This window comes from Leptopilina heterotoma, unplaced genomic scaffold, assembly GCF_015476425.1.
Source record: "Leptopilina heterotoma isolate Lh14 unplaced genomic scaffold, ASM1547642v1 Lhet_17, whole genome shotgun sequence".
NCBI lineage: Eukaryota > Metazoa > Arthropoda > Insecta > Hymenoptera > Figitidae > Leptopilina > Leptopilina heterotoma.
In genome coordinates this window covers 2,760,780-2,785,389 of record NW_025110886.1, presented here as the reverse complement: position 1 = coordinate 2,785,389, position 24,610 = coordinate 2,760,780, and the positions used below count along the sequence as shown (strand labels likewise).

The 24,610-nt window shown below is 30.5% G+C and overlaps 1 pseudogene; it reads right to left on the bottom strand.

Moving 5' to 3' along the window:
* Positions 1-14,803: 14,803 nt before the first annotated feature.
* Positions 14,804-14,930, bottom strand: LOC122499670 (annotated as a pseudogene).
* Between the last annotated feature and the right edge of the window lie 9,680 nt (positions 14,931-24,610).

The following is a 24,610-nucleotide window of genomic DNA, read 5'->3' as shown; positions in this document are numbered from 1 at the left end:
AAAAAATGAATAAATAACTAAAATAAAATTGATAAATAAATATAATAAAATAAAACTAAATAAAAAGAAATCAATATATTCACCTGCCGTAAGATACACGAGCAATCCTCACCTTATTATAATAATAATCATAAAGTTGATAATTGCTGAGTCGATTAATGACATTTTCAAATCCTGGAGGCTGGACGCAGAGAGCATTTGAATTTAAATCCTTTCCCGCCACTTCAACATCCAACTAAACCACGAACTATACCTAAACAGAAGATGTGAAACCTCAAATGCAAGTGGAAATATATGCTTGAAACAACGAATAATGAGAAATACAACAACGAAATCTGCAACATATCTACAATCTATATCAACGAATACTTTATGTACTGGCTATATGTAATATACAAGAAGCCATTTAAACAGAACAGAACAGAACATGGAGGCGAAATCGCAAAGTCGTTGCGACTGCCGTACCCCCACCAGCACGCCAAGTTCACTTAATGCAATACGAATTGCAAGATAAGAGGGGCACAGAAGTGCCACCTCTGAAAACTAGCAAAACTAATTTTTACCCTCCCCTTGCTTCTCTGTTCCCCTCAGACCTATGAATTCATAGGTTGGAAATTTTGAAATATTGATAACACTAAATTTCAATAAGAAGTAAAATGGATATTTTTTCGTTAAATAATAGTAAACAATTATATTAGTATATATAAAATTTAACAAAAAAATTTACAATTTACTTATTATTGAAGTTTAACATTTTTAATATTAAAAATCACAAATGTACCTGTAATAAAAAGGAAGACAATTTTTTATTCGTTTTTAGTAAAAAGACATTTTTGTATTTGCATATTGTAGTTTGTATATAAAAACATTAAAATTAATATTCGTAGTGAGTAAAAATAGAAAAGAATTTTTAAAATAAAATTATAATTATATTATATGCGGAACAAACATTTTTATAATTATTCATTTTCTCATATGAAACGAAGTAACATAGGAAATAAAATAATTTTGAATTATAAATGTTCATAATAAATGAAGAATCTCCCGCTTCTAAGAATCTATGGGTCTTCCAATGCAGGGTTTGCATTTTGTTTGCTGAAAAGTAATTTGAATTACAAATGGATATTTAAAAGGTACAAAATTTTCAAATAAATTGAATCTTTTTTCAAAATTATACTAACTGCTTCTGCATTCTTATTTTTTGTTTCTTTTTGTTACATAGGATTGAATAGCGCGCTTTTCCATTGCGGTCCCTTTACTTATTTTTGTTTCTCCTTTCAACAATCGATTTAAATGTTTACACCAATTGTCAATACAATAAATTATTATTTGATCGTAAAATTTGTCTATAATTAGCGTTCTATGCTCAATGCACGTGATCTAATCATAAGAAACTTTTCTTTCTCGAATTAAAAAATCTTTTATTCTTTGCAACAAGTGTCCACGCCAACAGGAACGACCTAACTGGATGTTGACAGATTTTTCTGCTGTACAGAATCCTAATTCAAAAAAATCAGCAGCCGCAGTGTTAATTTCTCTCATTTTATATTTTTCCATTAGAGAAACAAATTCATTTTGTGGCGTACTATTACAAAAAAATACAGCTTCGCAATTTTTACAATTTTTAATTATTTTTGTTTTTTTAATAAATTCAACTGCAAAATTTTTTGCTAAGCGAAGACGGTTCACAGTGACACCAGGATTTCTACTTTCCGAAATAATTTCAGCTGGCTGATCTGGAAATTCTAAATCATGCAACCTGTTACCACTTTTTCTGAATTAAAATTTGGAGCCTGGCAAAGCACATTTAAAGATGTCAAAGCAATAGCACCATCGTCATGGCAATTCGCCGTTAAGGAATGTTTCGAAGTTAGGCTAGTAATCATTAAAGCTTTTAAGAGAGATTCTGCCTGCCGACAGGATGGTGTGTAATCTCTAAAACAACTGCTTTTCAAATTGCCAAACAAATTTTCAAGGGGATCTTGGTTTATGTATCCAGTTTTAAGATAAGTGAAACCTTCCTTTTTTAACATTTTCCAAAGATCCTCTAATCCTTTAATATTAAAAATCCAATTATTCAAAGTTGGAGGATTGGGAAGAGGCTTTAAAGTTTCCTTGTTGACATAGCGCATATTTCGAAGTTTTTGAACTGCATATTTCCAAAATTTGTGATGTTCAGAATTATCAGTAACAACTTGAATTAAAGGTTTTTCTTTATTCTCATTTAATTGCCTTGAATTGCATGAATCAAATTTTTGATCACAGAAGTCAGGATAATCTCCCGAAATACGGGCATTCTTCTCTAATTTCAAAACAGTTTCCATACCGTCTTCATTTAATATTTTTAGTGACTCTAGAAAAAATTTGATACAGACCAGATAACAAAATGTGTGCAAATATGCAAACATTATGTACTCATTCATGAGTGAAAAATTTTACGCAAGCCCTGATATTACCACCCAGATTTGCCATCATTTAACCCGTTGCCTGTTTGCGACCCAACGTTGGGTCGTGAAAAAAGTTGGCCCAGACTGTTTCCGACCCAACGTTGGGTCGTGAAAGTTTTAGCAAAAAATAGAAATTTGTTATTTAAATTATAAAATAAATTCTTTTATATCATTATTCACATACTATAGGTATCAATGATACCAGAAAAAGTAATAAATAAATAATTGTTTATTATTTTTAAGTAATATAACAATTTAAAAGATTTTGATGGACATTTTGGGTCACTAAAATGAATATTTTTCCAAACAGCGAAGGGGTTAAGAGATATTAAACTTAATTTGCTTGCATGTTTGTAATTCATTGCAATATATTACAAATATTGCAAGCTATACACACGATTGTTACCTGGCTGGGCAAAAGTTAAAATTTTATTCCTACGTATATTATACTTCATTTATAATGATTTATTTTTAGTATTATATATTCTAATAATTATAATAAATAAATTTTAAAAAGGCAGACATTTTTCTGTTCCTTTTATGAACACTGTTTCCCTTTTAAAAATTTTTACTTTTCAAATATTGTAAGTTTACGAATGCGCCACTGACTAATTCACTATTTTCGGTCAGTGAAATTTTTTACTTTTTCGTCAACTAACCAACCTTGTTGATTGAAATTTTCGGAAAATCTCAAAACTTTCGTCTATCATGGTTGGGCAGTTGACAAACAAATTGCATTTTTATCCAGTGACAAATCTGACCACAAACACGCACATTTATCAACTTACCGGTATTTTTAAAAATAAATTATTAGAATCAAATACCAATAAAAGACAAACAAATTAAAACTAAATTGAGAATGTTTTTACCATTAAAATGAACTGCTCTATCAATAAATTTTTTCATTGATCGACTTAGTACTTGGCGGCAAAAAATGTTTTTCATTTTTCTAATTTTACCCTCCTTCACATGTCGATCTGTTAGTTTAGGTAATGAGCGGTACTGAGATTTCGATCTGGCATCCATTTCGTTCGCTGTGTCAAAGTGTTCCCATTTTACAATTTTTCTCTGCATATTTTTTTTATCTTTAAAATCGATTTCTAAATGCTTTCTAAGCAAGTTATTCCTATCACATTTGTCTAAATGACCCACATCGAATACGACTATGATTTCTACACCGTCAACCATTATTTTACCCTTGCTTCTTTCTGGAAAAACATGTTCATCATGAAGAATATTTTTTAAAAATGTTTTTTAGCACTCATTAAGCAAACTAACAAGGCAAAAACGGCTAGCTTACAGCGGTTACTTGGGAGTTTTTTATGCGAATATTTTGCAGTATAAAATTAATAAAATTTAATAACTCTAAAAAGACAGTGAATTTGTAAGGAACTACCAGGATCAATTTCATTTTTTAGGCAATATTGACGATATCGTTGACATAATTCTTTTATTGCGCTAACATTCGACGTCCCTTGATCACAAACTGTAACAGCCACTCTGAATCCACATTCCTTCAAAAGTCTGCAGTTTTCCTTGATACATGCTACTAACTGTTCAAATTTTGTTTGTGACTTACAAAAATAATAACTCAGAGGGAATTTATAATTAGTTTTAACGCCTCGAATCATAAAAACAAGTACGTGGTCAGCAAAGCTGTTGGTCCTTTTGTTACCAAAATCTTCGAAACCGATGATTTTATCTTTATTGACATCATAAGACAATTCGCAAGATAGAAATGTCTCATCCCACATTAAAACCAACGTTTTATCTTTTTGGTCACTTATCTTATTAGCTGCATCTTCCAAAACTGTTTTCACATTTGTATTAATTCCTGTATCTAATTCTATCTTTGACAATTGTGTTTTCATTGTACTTTCTGAGGCCGCAGTCCAATGGCAGCGTTTTTCGTTGCGTTGTAATAAGAGAGAATGCAGCAAACGTATATTTGCGTCTTTTTCTCTCCCATTACGACGCAACGCAAAGCGCTGTCATGGGACTCCACCCTGAAGGAACAATTAATAAAGAAGCCATTAATCTGTAGGTTTGTGGCGATTTCTTAAAAAAACCAAACAAAAGTTTTTCTCCTCATTTGTAAAACGTCGACCATGGACCATTTTATTTGCATTTCGATATTGATTTTTTTGTAAAAAATAGTCATAGTTACAGCAGCAATGCACGACTGCGGTAACGTACTACGCGACTTGTGCAGTTTGGTGCTATGGCGCGGCGACGCTTTTTTTACAAAAAATTCAGTATCTCCGGAACCAGTTGAGTCTCCATCAATTTTTTTTTATGAAATTAAAGGTGAACTCACAAGGAATCCAAATATGTTAATAACATTTTTCTCAGAAAGGAGTAAATAAACAAAAAATTGGTTAAAATTTTTTTTTAAATTTTTTTAATTAAAAATTAATTTTTTTTTATTAACTTTATTTGCATTTTAAAGTACATACTTTTACTTGAAAAATGTGTAAATTTCATAAAAATCCATAAACAATATTTCGAGAAATTGAAAATTTTATAAAATTAATATAAAAATTCAAAATGGCGTATCTTCAACAATTTTGAATTTTTTTTGAAAAAATTTGTGGGAAAGAAGTCTTTTATATAGAACTATAATCCCACGAAGTTTTGCAAAAATGGGCATACCCTTTACAAATCGTGATATTTCTGACGTGAAATGCCTCATTAAAAAATCTAAGAAACTATTAAAATATTTAAATTTAGATTCGAAAATTTTTCCTTCCGTTTTGCAAATTAGATGTTTAAGAAACAATTTTTTCTACCCAAATAAAAATAATCATTCTCTTTCCCTTTAATTTTAAAATAATCGGAAAACCGTTTAACTCGTTACTTCAAAAAACCAAAAAAAAACGGTTAACCGGTTATTTTATAATAACTGAATAAACGGTTAATCGGTTATTTATCATAATAACCGAATAACCGGTTAATCGGTTATATATGGTTAAAACCGGTTATAACCGAATAACCGGTTATTTATCTGTAACCGGTTAACCGGGTTTATAACCGGTTATTTAAATAACCGGAAACCGGTTACACAATTCAATAACCGCACAGGCCTAATTTACCTCAAATTATGCATAAATGGAATCTAGGATTATTAATTTATTCATTTCAATCGTTTTTTTTTAGAAATATTTTAGTGCTTATCTTTATATTTTCCACCTCAAACCCAGTCGTGACCGAATCATGCCGGAACTCGGTCACAGTCCGGTTTCACTAACCAGCCAGGGATCTTGTGTCTGAAGCTTCAATTCTGCGAGAAAACTCTGAACCCCTAAATTTATTTTATTTATTTTATTTATTTTATTTTATTTATTTTATTTATTTTATTTATTTTATTTATTTTATTTATTTTATTTATTTTATTTATTTTATTTATTTTATTTATTTTATTTATTTTATTTATTTTATTTATTTTATTTATTTTATTTATTTTATTTATTTTATTTATTTTATTTATTTTATTTATTTTATTTATTTATTTATTTATTTATTTTATTTATTTTATTTATTTTATTTATTTTATTTATTTTATTATTTTATTTATTTTATTTATTTTATTTATTTTATTTATTTTATTTATTTTATTTATTTTATTTATTTTATTTATTTTATTTATTTTATTTATTTTATTTATTTTATTTATTTTATTTATTTTATTTATTTTATTTATTTTATTTATTTTATTTATTTTATTTATTTTATTTATTTTATTTATTTTATTTATTTTATTTATTTTATTTATTTTATTTATTTTATTTATTTTATTTATTTTATTTATTTTATTTATTTTATTTATTTTATTTATTTTATGAAAATTTCCCTATTATTATTAAATAATTGGCTTCGGTTTCCGGCACCGTTTCGGTGTACACGCGTTCGGAAAGAGTTAAGATTTTTTTGAGAAATTTAAAGGTTTTAAAAAGAGGCGGGCAGTGTAGAGTGTGTAGTGTAATTTGCAGTAGTGTAAAGGAAAGGTATGTTTGTATAGAGTAGTGAATGTATGAGTGACAAAAAAGGTAAAAAAGAGAAGTATGTTTTGTGAGGTTAGGTTGCTTGAAGTGCGAGAGGAGAGAGAGAGAGAGAGACAGTGGAAAAATTTTGAGCATTTGAGTGATAAGGTAGATTTTTGGAATGGCTGAGTTTGACTCAAGTAGTGTTAGCGAAAATAAGAAAAAGGCGCGAGTATTTGAAAGGGGGATAGAAAAGAATGGAAAGAAGATGACGTGTGAGGATTGCATGGATTTGTTGGAATTAGTATGGATGTTGAACGATGCGATGGATGAAGGAGCTAAGAGAGTGAAGGGAAATTTGATGAATAACTATGAGGATGGGGAAACAAGGGACAAAGAGATAGGGGAAATTCAAGAGGGGTTGGAGAAATTGCAGGCAATGTGGAATAGTAAGTGGAAAAAGGAAAAGGAAAGCATGTGGAGAAGAATGAATGGATTGGAAAAATTTATAAAGGAAGTGAATGAGGGGACTGAGAAAGTTGAGAGAAGTTAATATGAGAGGTTAAAGTGGAAAATGGGAGATTTGTCAAGGCGAGTGGATGTTGTAGAAAATGAAAAAAGGAGAAAGAATGTAGTGATTAGAGGTATGAATATAGGTGTGTTTGAGGGTAAAAGAGCAGTAGAAAAAGTGTTGGCGTGGGTGGGTGTTAATGTCTCAGTTCAAATGGTACAAGCGTTAGGAAGGGGAGAATATGGGGTACCAAAGTTATGGTTGGTGGAGTTAGGTAGTGAGGAAGAGAAAATGGATGTGATGAGGGTGAAAGGAAGACTGAAAGGAAGTGTAATAAGAATAGATGAGGATAGATGTTGGAGAGAGAGAAGAATGTTATGACTATTGAGAGAAAAAGCGTTGGACGGAGAGAGTAAATGGGAAACAGGTAAAAATGGGTAAAGGTTGTATTTGGGTGGATGGGATGAAGTATGTTGTGAGGGAGGATACGGATGGAGTGATGGAAGCGTGTAAAGTGTGATAGACAGGGATAGGCTGAGAATGAGTTGAGAAGATTTTGCTTGGATGGATGGATGGATGGATGGGTAAAAGTGGATGACTGGAGGGTGTAAGAGAGATGAGAATAAGGAGTAGAAGGTTTTTGAAAAAGGGTGGGCGAATTGGGTCGAAGCCAGCATGGGCATAGAAGGAACTGGAAACGGAAGCCCGGCACTGGAGAATTGTAAGGTTGAGAGCGTGGGGAGAATTGCGAGTAGGTTGAGTTGCGTTTAGGTTAAGTTGTATGAAGAGAATGTTTAGTTGTAAGGATTTTTGTAAATATAGGTTAAGATTATTATGTATGTATTTGGGAGTAAAATAAATAAAATCGCTGTTAAGTTATATATTTTTTTTATAATTTTGGTGCTCATTTCCTGAGCACTTTGCTTCCTCATAGAGATAATAGTAATAGAAATATATAAATAACTTTTTATAAATATGGTAAAAGTGATTGAATTTTGGGTCAATCAGTGTATTTTTAAATACCCTACAAGATAGTTATAATAGTTTAATAGTTAAACAAAAATTTTCAAACAAAAAAGTTGAGAAAATGTTATTTTCGACAATTTTTTTTGATTTTTAAAATACCAATTATTTCGAAATTTATTATCGAATTAAGTTTAAAAATAGGTCAATAGAAGCGATTTTTAATGCTCTACAAGCTGGTAATGTTAATTTTAAAATTACTTCTACATTTTTCAACAAATTTTTCAAAAAAGTCTTATATTCCAAAATTTTTGATTTTTAAAAGTTTAACCCTTTAACACCCGAGCAAAATTGAGAGTAGGTATGAAAACATTAAACACCATTTTAAGGGTTTTCGGGCTCGCTGATTACGAATTTAATGTCAAATTGAAAATTTGACAATTGACAGCTGTCAATTCAGTTGTCAACTTCTCTTAAACGTGCTTATTGTTGATGAAAACTTCCTCTCGCGGGTTTTCGGGGTCGCTGATTACATATATAATGTCAAATTGACAATTTGACAATTGACAGCTGTCAATTCAGATGTCAACTTTACTAAAAAGCGATTATTTTTGACGAAAATTACAGTATAAGGGTTTTTGGGGTCGCTGATTACGAATGTGATGTCAAATTGACAATTTGACAATTGACAGCTGTCAATTCAGATGTCAACTTTTCTAAAAAGTGATTATTTTTGACGAAAATTACAGTATAAGGGTTTTTGGGGTCGCTGATTACGAATATGATGTCAAATTGACAATTGACAGCTGTCAATTCAGTCGTAATTTTTTCTAAGAAGTGATTATTTTGGACGAAAATGACAGTAATGTCGATTTCGGGGACGCTGAATACAAATATGATGTCAATTTGACAGCTTTCGAAGCAAATGTAGGATACGAGCATATAAGAATATTTTCAATGATTATTTTTTCCTTCTTTTCCTGAACGAAATTTAAGATCAACTTATAAAAAACCTTTTATGTACCATGCGTGGACATTTTTTTGGCTTATTGTAATCCGGACTGACTGATTTCGTTGGCACATATTGTTAATTCACCTCATTCTCTTTTAAGAGTTACACAGAAACTGCATTTGTATAGACGCTTCCGTAAGTTCACATTTTTAATAGTTTTACGAAACATATTTTAATTCACTTCATTCTTTTTGAAGAGTTACGTAGATACTTCATTTGTATTGACGCTTCCGTAAGTACACATTTTTAATAGTTTTACGAAACATATTTTATTTCCACTCTTGCAAAAAATTAAACATTTTTTTAATCATGAGCTATCGAAGGGGAAGAAAAAAAAATATTGATTTTTCATTACCAATCGATCCATCTGATTCAGAATCAGATGGTGATTCAGAAACTGAAATCACAGATGATATTTCACATCCTGATGTTGAGTCATCAGGAGACGATGATTCTGATGATTCTAATAATGATATTAAATCTGATGATGATGACCTTTCTGATAATTGGACTAATAGTGTTAAAGATTCCACAAATATTCTCGATTTTGAACAAAACCCAGAAATTTTAAAAGATATTGACCAATATTGTAAAGAAATAGATTTTTTAATTTATTTTTTAATGATTATATTTTGAAAAAAATCGTTGAACAGAGCAACTTATATCATCGTCAGAAATACGTTTCTGCAGGGTTTAAAGATGATTTAACTGTAACAGAACTACGAGCTTGGATGAGTACATTACTGCTGATGGGTATACACCGTTTACCCAGAATTGAAAATTATTGGAGTACAGACTTGGCACTTCGAGTAGATTTTATTGACAAAATAATGACTCGAGACCGATTCCGAAAAATAACGGAAATAATTCATATAAATGACAACACCAAGAATCTTCCTAAAACTGATCCAAAATATGATAAATTATATAAACTTGCTCCTCTCCTTGAGCACTTGAACCACAAAATCAAAGAAGTTTACAAACCCTCGAAAACCTTAGCTGTAGACGAGTCTATGATTAAATTTAAAGGACGATCCATTTTGAAACAGTATATGCCGAACAAACCAATTAAAAGGGGCTATAAAGTATGGTGATTAGCTGATTCGAAGACATCATACATCTTGGATTTTGAAGTGTATACAGGAAAAGATAATGACATTTTCAATTTAAACACACCACTTGGTGAACGAGTAGTCAAAAAGCTAACTCGCGAACTTCGGGGAAGCGAATCTTTGGTTGCATTCGATAATTTCTTTACTTCCGTAAATCTCGTTTCTGATCTTCGCAAAGATGAAATTTATTCAGTTGGAACTGTTCGCGTAAACAGAGTTGGGTTACCAGATATAATGAAAAATAAAAATAAAATGCAAACAGGAGAATATGAGTATCAAGCAAAAAATGGTGTCTCAACAATAAAATGGATGGATTCCAAAGTGGTTACCTTTCTTTCGTCAACTTATAATCCTCAAACCACTTCCACTGTCAAAAGAAAGCTGAAAGACGGTAAAAGAATCGATGTACCTTGCCCTGTTGCAATAGCAGCGTACAATAAAATAATGAGTGGAGTAGACAGAGTTGACCAAAGAAAGCAAACCTTTTGCATTGGCAGACGCTCGAGAAAATGGTGGCATAGGATCTTGTACTTTCTATTGGATCTGGTTATAGCAAATGCTTTCGTACTCTATAAATTAGAAAAACAGAATGATGTTGATGCTCTTCAATTCCGATTAAATTTAGCAAAACAGCTAATTAAAACATTTTGCGTAGAAAGAAAAACTACAACAACACCTGAAAATCCAATTACCAAAAAGAGAAAAGCTTCTGATTTCTGTCCAGAAGAAGTTGGAATCTACATGCCAGATACAACAAAAAATCGCAGACGCTGTGCCTTTTGCAGTACAGCATCAGAAGAAAAACGCACCAATGTTATATGCATTAAATGTAACGTGCCATTATGCGTTGGTTCTTGTTTCAGAAAGTATCGCGGAAAATGAAATTTGATAAGATAAGTAATAATTATTACCAGAATTGTGTTACAATAGGGCTATAGGCGAAGATTCACATACAAAATACTAACGCACCTTTAATGCAACCTCTAGGGTGGTGTGGAATGCCGTTTACAAACAAAATAATCATTTCGATTGTGTGACAGCTGTTAACTGACAAAGTCACATCATATTTGAAATCAGGGACCCCGAAAACCCGTATATTGTCATTTTCGTCAAAAATAGTCACTTTTTAGAAAAAATGACGACTGAATTGACAGCTGTCAATTTGACATCATATTCGTAATCAGCGACCCCTAAAATCCTTATAATGTCATTTTCGTCAAAAATAATCACTTTTTAGAAAAGTTGACAACTGAATTGACAGCTGTCAATTGTGCTTTTTCCCTACTTTTGGTCCTTGCAAAAGTCTTCTTCGCCTCCTCAAGGGCGGTTCGGAAAACCCTGTACTTCCCGCAACGTGATGAACGTCTTTCGTTTCTGGGAACTTCTCCTTGAACAAGAAGCAAGCAGCTTTCCTTTTACAATCCACGACCTTATGATCGACTTCTCCGCACCTAAAGCACACAGTCGATCTATCAGTCGTGTTGCAATCTCTTGCTAGGTGACCATAGCCGATGCATCGGTGACACCTCACTATCATAAACCTCCTTCTGATCAGGCATGACATAAAATCAAAATGCGTCCGAGCACCTCCAGCTTCTCAGCCTGATCCTGATCGGTGACAACAACTGCGAGTTTCATCCCTCGCTTGTAAGGTCCAACGACCGTCACCTTTCTGTTTCCTGCCGGTTCCTTCATGAGACCTGATAGTGCCTCTTGCACCTCGTCCTCTTGGGTGAGGCAATCCAGGTCGCGGATCTTCAGAGTAACCTTTCGGTCCGCTTTCTGCACCTTACCCATTTCACCCACCACTCTTTTCACTTCCTCAGTAAACACGTTCTTGTCTGAGGAGCCTCCTATCCTAATGAGGAGGTCTCCCTTCTTGGTTGGTCTTGCTCCCACTACTCTTGTCTGACTTGCCTTTGAGTTCACCTCCTTACGGACCTTTCCCAGAACCTCGGCAAATGATCTTCCCTCCGCGACCCTGACGATCATTGTTGATCCTCCGGCCGCTAACCTCGCCCTACTACCATGATCTGGTTTTGGCTTTGGTGTCGTAGAAGGCGCTTCCTTCCTTTTCTTTACCTCCTTTGTCACCTCTGGACTACTTTCACTTTTCTTCCTTTTCTTAGAGCACTCCCGCACGACATTTCTAATGACCTTTGCTTGGAATCGCTCTCGTCTTCTCTTCTGAAATGGACATACCGTGGTAGAAGCGCGCATCCTGCTCCTTCGCGGCTTCTTGTTCCTGTACAATTTCTGTCAGCTTCTTCAGACCGTTTTTGAGCGTCATATTGACGTTCGTCTGTACCTCCCAGGACTCCAGCATCTTGCGTACCTCCTCCTCGATCCTTTCAATGCAAGACGCCTCCTTCTCTCGCAGCTTAATACAAGTGTCCCTGTCCTGATTATCAATAGCGATAGCATCAGCAGAAGCGTTGAATTAATTATATATTAGTAATAACCTGAGCAGATTGACGTTCGGATACACCATAAAATTCTTTATTATATTCTGCTTTATGATAATTTTTAAAATGTCGCATAATTTCACTAATATTTCCATCTTTCATTTTTATTTTTCTCTCCTTATTATTTTAATCTTTGCACAACTTGCATTTAGCAAACTTCTCCTTATTTTCATCGAATTCAAATTCAAAAACTTCCCTAAAAACTTGTTTCCTCTTTTTTCGCAAATTCTCTTCAGTGTTCACGTCTTGCCTTAAATTCGTGGTTTCATCACTAAATTTGAAATAAAAATATATTTTTTACCTACATTACATTTACTTATTAACCCTACAAAAAATTAGACAGTTATTTCAAATTTTCGAAACAACGATTTTAACCTTAATTTATTTACAATTAATACCTTTCTAAAGATCTCTTTAGATTTTGAGTTTCCGTTGGTTCTTGGTCCATTTTATGTACGGTTTACGAGATTTCCCGAGAAATTAATCGGATTTGTTTTCGTTTTCAAGACGGGACGATTAAATAAAAACAAATGAAAAATCGAGTTATTCATTTACAAAATAATAAGTAAAAAGAACAATTTCAGGCGAGACATTCGATCTTCTCGTATCGTCGTGAATCACTAAGTATTTCTTCAAAACCTTTTAATTTAGCTTTAATTACTATTCCATTGTGATCACTGCGTCGTACGGAAATACTTTAAGTTTATTATTTTGAAGGTTGGTGATCTCGACCTACTATCACTCATGCAAACATCCATATATAAGAACCATTTTCGGGAAAGATTGGTTCTGCTGGACCGATGAAATTTACCTTGAACTTAATATCATTTGTGTTGAGCCATCTCTTTAGATAAGAGTCTCTAGGATTATTTTGGTTTTCATTCCAATCACTATGTCTAGCATTTAAGTCTCCTGCTAATATATATACTAATTTTTATTTTCATTCAATTTTAACTAATTAAATATAATCGAGAGGTCGTTCGCAAAGTTTGATCTTGTATGACCCGGGGCCTATGTTCTAATTATAAAAATATTTTTTTTTTTGAATTTGTAATTTAATTATTGTTGTTTCATTTGTTTTTATTTGATTTATTGCTTTTAAGTTTACTTTAGTAAATTTTATGTTATCTTTTAATAATATAGCTGTACCGCCGACTCCCTTATTACCTGTTCTATCATTTTTTATAATTTTATAATTTTCGAAATCTAATTATCTGTATCTCGCATCAGTTTGGTATCCGATATGAGCGCTATGTCAGGGTTTATTTTGTCGAGCGTGTGTTTAAGATTAAATCTTCTGACATTAGACACTAGGTAGAGAATTTACATTAATCGCTACGATATTCAAATTTGTTACACTTATGATTTTGTTACAATTTCCATTTATATTATTTTTGTTATTAGAGTTCATTGCTAATTTCAATTGCATTCATATAATTTTTATTTTTACCTCGATTTTTACCGTATTTCACATAATCTGCTCGCTCATAACATTCATTTGGTCAGAAAAAAGTTCATTAAATTATCTTTAAAGGATGAAAACATTTTATCTAAACTTTCGAAAATTAACTTATTTTTCTTTAAAGAAAATTAACTATTATATGTTGATCCATTAGATTAGTTTTATTTGATTCGCGAGTTTAACTTTTAAAAATACACGCTAATATCGTTCACGTAATCCAAAATAAAATAACACTGATTAAAAAATAATAATTTGCATATTTTAATACCAAATACATTTTTCATTCACATTAGGGCAGAATTAAAAGATATTTTTTAGTAAAATATACAAATATCACACCGTATAATTTTATATTATTGTCAAAATATTTCGTTAAAGTTACTCGTATATTATTCAATTATTAATTAATAAAAAGCAAGGCTTCAGACATGAAATTGAATTTTTACTCCGGTCAATATGTAAAATTTGAGATTATTTAGAAAAGCAATAATTTCCCTCCTTTTAACAAATAATATATGGGCAAATTGAACATCAGATTCTCAACTTTATTTTAATGTGCATTAAAATTTTGTTTAGTTGTATAATAATATATATACTTTTGTTAATGTATAAAAATACCAGTAATCATCGTGAAGTAATTTTAACCTAAAACTTGAAGACAAAGTTTAAAATTTTTATCAAAAATATAACTGCGAGGTCTAAAAATTTAAAGTGCATAATTAGAAATAATATTGTACTTTCTGACACTATTTTTTAAAAATTTCTAAGAGTTCGAAAAAAACCATAAAAATTTAGTGTTAAAAAGGCTTCGGAGATAAAATTATTTATTATAATTATTTTATTAAAAAAAAAGCCAACAGCACGCGGTATTCCCAAGCGGTCACCCATCCAAGTACTAACCGCGCCCAAAGATGCTTAACTTCAGTGATCGGACGAGAACTGGTTTTTTTTATTTTTATTTTGAAATCGTTTATTAATAGCCAAAATCAATTATAATACAATATTTATAATAAACAATAAATTCTATTACATATTTTCTAAGACTTACTGGCTAATACATCGCTCTCGAAGTCATGTACATTATTTTATGCCCACGAATGCATATTTGTGTTATTTAATTGTCTTATTTTTATTTTGTTCTTAATTCCATGAAGAAATTATGTCGTTTGTCATTTTATTTCGATCAGAAAAGGCTTAAAAACTGACCATTAATACTTTTTATTTAATTTATGAAAATAATAAATTAGAATAACCTGGATAAACTATTATATGAGACAAAAAAAAAAATTTAACAATAACAAAGGGTAAGAAAAGAGTAATAAAAAAAAAAGAAAAAAAAGTAAATTAATCTAAACTAGCTTAAAACTATAGATATTTACAAATTTTAATAAATCGATGATTTTTATTACATAAAGGTTATATACTTTTATTACATTTTTATGCTATAATTAATTAGTATTGCAAACATTTTATTTACATTTGTACTTAAATTATATAATAATTATTTCTAATTCCGTGGTATTTACAGTTTGTTAATGTTATTATTATTGTCAAAGAGTAAGTTACTTATATAACTACTCGTCTAACCAAAAGTATTTTTTAACATTTTGTCTATGTTTATCTTTCAATTCTTTGTTTGTGATGAATGTAGTATATCGCCATTCATCATTTGGTATAGTAGTGTCTAAGTGTTTGTCGTACAGAAACGATTTCTTCCTGGCATTTCTTTTATAATGGTATATTACTGGGGCACCGTGGGTGTCCTGTATATAACCATTTTTGTCCAGGTAAGGGAACGCTTCTGGAGGGACAAAATTAGTTTTTATTACGTTTTCAAAATAGTTGTCATTTGGATAGTAAATAGAATAAATTAAGCTATTGTCAGTTACGTTTCGAATACTTGCAAAGTAATTCCTTGTTATTTTAATTATTTGTGTGTCAATTTTATTGATATTCGCTAAGTTGTAAATAACTTTACTTGATATGTATTTTTTGAAATTTGACTCAGCTGATCTATATTTTCCTAAACATACTCTTAGGCATTTTCTTTCGAATACTCTTATTTTTTCTACAATCGATGCACTTAGGTTGTACCAAATAGGACATGCATATAATAATATGGGTCTTATAAATAACATGTAACACAATATTTTTATTTTGCAGTGTAAGTGTTTGTTATACATTAATCGTCTTAATTTATTGAATACAATTTTTGCATTTTCTAGTTGTGTGTTGATGTGTTTAATAAAGTAAAGTGTTTGGTCTATGTTAAGTCCTAAGTATTTTACTATTGTTTTATTTGGTACTGGTTCGCCGTCATCTTTTCTTTCTTTAATTTGGAAATTTTTCCAGTTTTTTCTAACATTTTTACTGGCTTCTGAGAGAGGAGTTCTGAAAAAAATGGTTTCACATTTGGAGACGTTTACTTTTAATTTCCATGTGTAAAGATAATATTGAACGTTTTCAAACAGTTCTTGCAATGTTTTTTGGATTTCCGAGGCTTTTTTACCTACAACGTATATGATCATATCATCTGCAAATGCGATACCTTTTTTGTTTTCATCTATGTTTATGTCATACATTTTTAGTATTTCATAAATATAGATGTTAAATAATATCGGTGATAGAACAGTTCCTTGTTGGAGGCCATTTTTAACTGTAAACTTTTTGTTCAATACTATATTACCGTCTGTTATCACGAATTTTTTGTCTGTTATCATATTTTTTAATAATTTAATTAAGTGTTTTGGAAATGAATTTTTTAGTAATTTAAATATTAATCCTTCTGTCCAAACAGTATCAAAGGCTTTTTCAAGGTCAATTAAACAAGCTCCCACGTATTTTTTATTGTTAAGAGCTTGAGTAACATCTGACATTAATTTATTAATGGCGTGGATTGTAGAGTGCTTATGTCTAAATCCATATTGTTGTTCGGGAATGATGTTTTTCTCTGCGCAAATTTTTTCTAATGAAACTTTTACTACTTTTTCAAATATTTTACTAATATTCGGGAGAAGACTAATTGGTCTAAAGTCACTTGGTTGTACGCTATTTTTCCCTTTTTTCGGAATAGGGATAATTTTTGATTTTTTCCATTTTTTTGGAAAGTGACTGTTGTTAAGTATATTGTTAAAAATTATGCAGTAATCCTCTATTATTTGATTTGGTAGGTTTTTTAGTACAATGTTAGGGATTTCATCAATACCTGTTGACTTTTTATTATTTAAATTACGAAATATTTTTGTTAATTTACACCCTGAGGTAAAATAATTTGGAAAAATTTCGTCTAATAAGTGAGTGTCATTTGCGTGTAAATTATTACTGAAGTTTACTAATGTGTTATTGTTTATTCTATCATTTTCAATTTCTTGATCTAGTGTTACAATTTTATTACGGATTATTTTATTAAGTCCTTCTCTTCCGTAATTTAAGAATTTTGTGTGTGTGTTTTTAAAATGAGTTCCGATTATTTTGAGTTTATCCTCATTATTGGATACTAAAAATTTATTATTGTTGTCTGTAGGCAGGTTTTGTGCAGGTACCTGCGATTCTTGTAAGAGCGGTTCATTTTGGTGGTCAATTTGGAGTTGTGGTATAGAAATTTTTCCTTTTGTTCTGAATATGCTATTCACTTGGGGAAACATATTTTTCGGATCATTGGCAGGAATACTTTTTATTTTTTCTCTCCAATAACCATTTATAGAATTAATATATTCTTGCTTGAGTAGGGCTTTTAATGCAATTAATTTATTTTTAAGGAAATTTAGTTCTCTGTTATTATGTGTTTGAAAATTTCTATAGATTTTGTTTATTTGTGTTATTATTTTACTTTTTGCTTTACAAATTTTTTTAATAAGAGGTGTTTGGTAAATTTCCATTGAGTTTTTGCTTTTTATTTTTGGCAATGAAGCGTTCATAGCAAGTGTTATACATTCGTTTATGTCATTTAAATATTTATCAATTTCATCGTTCGTTAGATTCTTATTGTTAGATATTTCAATGTCATAATTTTGATCCATTGTATTTTTAAATTTTTCCCAATTAGTTTGTCTATAGTTAAATTTATGATTGTTTAATGCTTTTTCTAGGATAAAATCAGTATGTGAATTGTATGTTACATTTAATAAAATTGCATTGTGATCACTGTCATATTGTAATGTTCTAAGTCTGTCAGTATTGTTGTATTTTGTTACGTTGAGTCTGGAGTCTAAGATACCTAAATCTAAATATGAGTTTCCTCTGGGAAATGAGGGTAGATTCGAAGTGTATAATTTGAGTTTATAATTTATTTCGTTGTCATCTATCCATTTTCGTAAAAATGTTCCTCTAGTGTTAAAATTTTCATTTTGCCAACTAGTGTGTTTGGCATTTAAATCACCTGTCAATATAAAGAAATTGTCAGGCTCGTCTAATTTAAGAGTTTGAAATAATTTGTCAATTTCTTGGTTAAAATTTAACCTATTCCCATATGCCGCGTAAGCAGATATTACAAAAAGCCTTTGATTGTTAGGTAAATTGATTTTTATGATAACAGTTTCTAGATTTTGAAACTGTTCTATCTCCGATAAAATTATTCGTTTAAATTTATATTCTTTTTTAATGAGTATTGCTACTCCTCCACCTAATGTCGCGTTTGGTCGGTCTCTTCTAATGACTATATAGTTTTGAAAGTCTATTTTATGGATTTGGTTTAATTTAGTTTCACTAAGTGTCATTATGTCTGGGTTATGTGTTTTTAAAAAATTTAATAAATTATTTCGTCTTTGGTTTGTTACTATAGAGTTAACATTTATTGATATTATTTTCAAATTTTTTATTGTTATGCTATTTGTTAGTTTACTATCCATTTTGAGTTGGATCAATTATAAGTGAGTATAGGTTTTGAATTTTTTCACAATTTTCTTTAACTAATTTTTGAATTTGAAGGACTTGATTAGCTATTTCATTTATGTTTTTTTCCAAATTTTGTGTATTGTTTAATATTTGTTCATTGTTGTTTGTTGGTTGTGAGATGTTTTTTTGTGTGTTTTGTGGTATACCTTTTTGTAACATATTTGCATAAGAAGATTCAGAAGTAGTAAAATTATTGTACATTCGATCCTTTACAATTCTATTGTTTCTTATTGATTCTAGTCTCTCTTGTATTCTACGTTTTAATTCTATTCTTTTTTCACAGCCTCTATAAGAAGCTGGATGGCCAAATTTTTTACAAGTTACGCAGTATACTTGTTCTCTTTCGTTGGCATTCATGGGTTGCGGAAGTTTACAATTACCTGGTTCATGACTTTCATTACATTTCACACATCTATAATCTAAATGACAATTCGAGGCCACATGTCCAAGTCTTTGACATTTTTTACATTGGATACTTTCTGATTTTTTTAGTTTTTCCCATCTGATAACTTGATAATTAACGTACTTTATTTTATGCAAAATACTTATGTCGCTGGTTGGTGACAATTGCACTAGATAAAAAGGCAAGATTTTGTTCTCTTTTTGAGATTTTGGTGTTGTAAATCTTGAAACTTTAAGAAATTGGATATTTACTGAATTAAATGTTTTTAAATTTTCAAGAATATTATTTGGTTCAGTACTTGAATCTAGACCTTTTAAGATAAATGATTTTACTTTTTCTTCTTTTAGTGTGTATGTAAAGAATTTGGAGTTTGTGACCTCGAGTTGCGTTTTAGCTTTTTTATAATCATTAATATTTTCGGTGTATAAAGAATGCTTGTCTTTATTAATTCTCTTAATGTGAAAATTTTTCGAATCTAAGTGTTCTTTCATAAGGCTTACCGTTGTTGTTTGCTCTTGTCCATAGATTATGATCGGAGGCGGTTTACCTGAAGTACCCTTGCTGGTGGTTGTGTTGATTGCTTTATTGGGGGCAATTTGTCCTTGAGTGTTTACCTCTTCTTTGGTGTTTTTGGAAGTTGTGGGATTGATGGAAGGTTCTGGTTGCTTGTTTTTTTCACTTTTTTCAGTTGTAAAATTTTGTGTCTGCTGCTGGGGAAAACCCATTGCCGCTTCATCTGCTATTTTCGTGTTTTCTGGCTGCACATCTGTTTCCATTTCTGAATTTGGGTTTTTATTGTAGAGTTTTTCTAGTTTGTTAATCCTCTCAGTTTGCTGTTGTATCGTTTGTAGAAGTTCTTCTATTATCTTCTGTTGATTCATGTTACTGGTCATGATTTCATCGTATTTTTTGACAGAAATTTCCATATTTTTTACCATATTTGTGCTTTTAATAGGTGATATCACTGGATCACTTATAGTTGGTGCTTGTGTTGACCATTTATTCGGAGATAAATTTGGTTTCACATAGGGTTTTTGAATTTCAGTTTTTTTAACACCGTTTTTTTGTGCTTTCAAATTTGATTGTTTTTTATTATTGTCTTGCAAAGGTGACATTTTTGAATTTTTATCATTTTTAACCATAATTGGATTGGTTAGAAAAAATGAGTTTAAATTGTCCACATTTACTATTTTCTGAGGGAATTGATCCCTTTTTTCACTGCTATTGATTATTATATCACTATCACTTTTCACATTTGAACTGCACGGTATATTGGCGGTAGACACTCGCGCGGGCGCGAAACTCGGCCTATGGTCCGCTTCCGTTTTGGCGGTATATTTAATTTTCGTATCTTGAGAAAATTATTTTAATTTTTTTTTCGCGCTTGGATTCGGTGAGTTTTCTCTACCTGCACCAAAAGACGACTTATCCCTTCGATAGTTTAGAAGGTACTCGACGAGAACTGGTTTTTTCATCGTGGTGTGGCCGTTGCCTGTATACTGAAGTGTTGTAAAAGTTTCACATTAGTACATTCGGGCAAACTGTACCATTTCAAGAATTCGTTATAAACTATACTATTTCAAAAGTTTGTTATAAAACATATATATACCATTTCGATGAAGATCTATTATAAAAGCGTTGAACTAAAGAATTTCTAATGATTCACAAGCAATTAATTTAAATTATTAGAAATTTTAATTAATACATTGAAAAGATAAACAAAGAGTAGGGGAGACTAAGCGCGGTTGTTACAATTTTGATAAAAACAGTTACTGTGATTAGAGTTTAACTCCAATTTGTTTGGTCAAACTATTAAATCAAAGGTATATTATCTAGCTTTAAAAGGCAATAATTGATTTAGCTCTATATCTATTATTTAAATAACTAGAAGCATTTTAGTGACAGCGTGTAAATTGTAACAACTGCCCAAAGTGAATGTCGGTTGTTACAATACCAAGAATCCTCTGCAACGTTTCTAAATTGAAGACAAATAATTTTTTATAACCATTTTTATTAATTATTATTCGTAATTTTTGGTACAAAGATGATAATATTGAAATGATATAGTTTAATTTAAGTACATAATTATTAGTTATATAGTTCCCAATAATGTATATTAAGTAATTTGAGTTTTATTTGGTAATTGAAGTAAGTTAGATGAGAAATAATTTTCTTCTATGAGGAAATACACTTAAAAACTATTTAGAACGAAAGTAACAATTGTTTAAACAATTAAAATAAAACATATTAGACTTCAACTGATGTTTAAACAATTAAAATAAAACAAATCAAACAACAAAAGTAAACACTTGTTTAGTCCATTTGTTTTGACATTTTATAGGGGTTATGTAGCTCAATGTAATATAGTAGTGACAGTTCCTTAGAGATGGCAGCACTAATACTATTTCGATATGAAAGTAACTTAAAAAGTTTTTTTCATTAATTTTGAATGATTTTGAAGTCGAATTTAGAAAAAACATGAGATTTTATATAAAAAATGAGTGTGATAACATTTCTGACAAATATTTTACATTTCTAACGAATCTGCTGAATTATGGGAAAAATTTTCTTTCTTATCATCACTTGTAACAACTACACTTCACAAAATCGTAACAACTGCCCAACAGGTACATTTTTTACAAAAACTTACTTTATTTAAAAAGTATACACTAAATGTGGACAACGAAGGCAGTTTTTTATAGCTTAATTCTCACAGAATTGATATTAAAAAAATTACTTTGTTAAGTATAAAGGTCTATTAGTTATTTAAAGAATATCAAGCAGAGAAATATTTACTTTTGGCCTCTAAAAACCAATGTGCCTATTTTTTTTTACTTGTAAAGCTTGCATATAATTTTTAAACATATTGCAGTAAATTCGTACATAAAAACTAAACATTTTTCCCTTTAGAACCCCATCTCTATAATTCACTGTTTTAGAGATATTCCATTTGTAACAACTGCACACTGTAACAACCGCGCTTAGTCTCCCCTATATTTAAGATACCGCTTTTTAAAAATGCATAACTAAGGACAGTATTTTATGACGCTGAAAATTACTGGATTATGCCCTGAAAAACTGATTATTATGCGAAATTATGCGTTGAAAAATTAAAAAGTGGAAATTAATGCTTTTGAAAGAAAAACGTTATTAAGGACCTAAATAAAGCTTTTAACATTATGTTAATTTTTTTAAAAAAAACCACCAACATTTTTAAATAAAGCAACTTATTCTCTATAAATATAGAGTAAAGGTCATCATAAGAAATATGTTTTGCGATGACCACGGTAACAAGGAGCTGGTTTCTCAGAAATACAAAATTCAAACGAATTTAGTTAAAGTAGAAGATAAAAAAATGCTGTGGGTTCTCAGCTGTAAAAAGATATTGTTTGGGGTCATCCATAAAGCATACTTAATTTCCGAAATTTTATCCCCCCCAACTTGATACTTTTTCCATTAATGATTAATATGAAGCATGATATTTTATGGACCCCCCTACTCCTTCAAATATCACATGCTTTATGGACGACCCCTTTCTTAAAAAAAGAAATCATTCTATTGAGGTGAGACGTAGATTTTTATGTATTAAAAAGGCCCACTAAACTCAGGAAAAATCGGAGATTCAGTGCAGTAGTTTTTGAGAAATAGTGCGATCACCGATTTGCAAAATGCTGTTTAAAGAAAAACGAGTTTAAAATTTTATCATACTCTTTCATTAGACGAAATTTTGTTCCGGGCTACAGGAAGCCGGACTTAACTGAACCTTACTTCAGATCTTTAAAGCTTTATATCTCACTCAATTTTTAAAATATCAACTTATTATTTCACAAACATATGTCTGAGACCCTACCCACACAGTACCGAAACTTTCCTAAAAATTTATTAAAGATTTACTTGCAAACTTCGAAGAATTTACTTGCAAAGTTAGCTCAACATTTATTGAAGTGGGACATTTAAATCTTTGCAGAATTTTCACTAAACTTTGCAAGTAAATACTTCCAAGCTTGCAAGTAAATTTTTAGTAAATATTTAGGAAATTTTCGGTGTTGTGTGGGTAAACTTAGAAAAAATACAAGAAAAGAAAAACCCGGCTGAAAATCCTTGCTCAAGATCATACGTAAGAACATGTGCAAGAACGTTGATAAGATGATCTTGCACACGAACTTGTGTATGTTCAGCCCAAGGATTTGGTACAAAGAACATGTGCTAGAACATGCATAAGAGTCCATACCGAGAGTAAGTAAAACTATCTATTAGACTCATGAACTTGTACAAATCATATATAAGTTCATATGCAAGATCCTGTACAATTTAATTAAAAACTTTAAAGGCTGCGCAGTAGTTTTCTATGGCTTCTGCAGCTGCGCAGTTATTTTTAGATCGTACATGTGGAGAGTGACTAAAGACAATGTTAAAAATTTCCTTCTATTTTGCATAAATAAAAAAGTTAATAAAAGATAATAATAAGATAATATTATTAATTATACATGAACTTATACATGATCTTGTACAAGTACACAAGAGAGAATTCGTGGTTTTCGTTATCTTGAGTTATATTTGCAAGAACATTTACATATTCTTGTATATGTTCATTGTTCCAAATCCTTAGGCCGAACGTGTGTAAGTTCATACAAAGTACTTGTCAATGTTCTTGAATAAATTCTTACGTATGATCTTGTACACGGTTTTTTGGCCGGGAACCGATTTTTTGAAAATTACAACTAGGATTACCCTTTTAATTATGGATGATTAATTTTACTCATAAATTTATGATAAAATGTATTTATAAACAGATATTTCGTTAATGCAGATTTAGACTGTGAAATATTTTTATATTTCTTGAACAAAAAATATAATTATGCACAATTATGCGAGAATTCAAAAATTGTGCGATGAAAAAAAATTATGCGTTTTGACGCGACGTTAAATTTATTTTATTCATAAACATTATAATACGTAAAACTTTAAACTTTCTTTTAATTTTTGAAAATTATGCGATTATGCGCTTCGCACAAAGTGTAGGTCTCTATGCATAACCTTATTTTATGTCTAGCAGCAGTGTTGACAAACTTGGAAAAAAGCGAGGAATTTGGAACAACAGACAATGATTTTCAATCAATTTTAATTAATTTACAAATTGTGAATTTTATTCTTTTATTAAACGTTTTCTTATTTAGAAATAATAAAAATCTCATAAAATTATAATTAAAAAATCTTTTATTAAAAAGGGGCTTCAATACTTTGTTCTTTATTCAAAACATTACCGATGCTGCAAAAGTCGGTAAGTCGGAGAGGTGGCGCCTGATGGTGTAGGTTTTCTGAAACAGAATGAACAGTTTCATCAAAGTGAATGTAGAAAGTG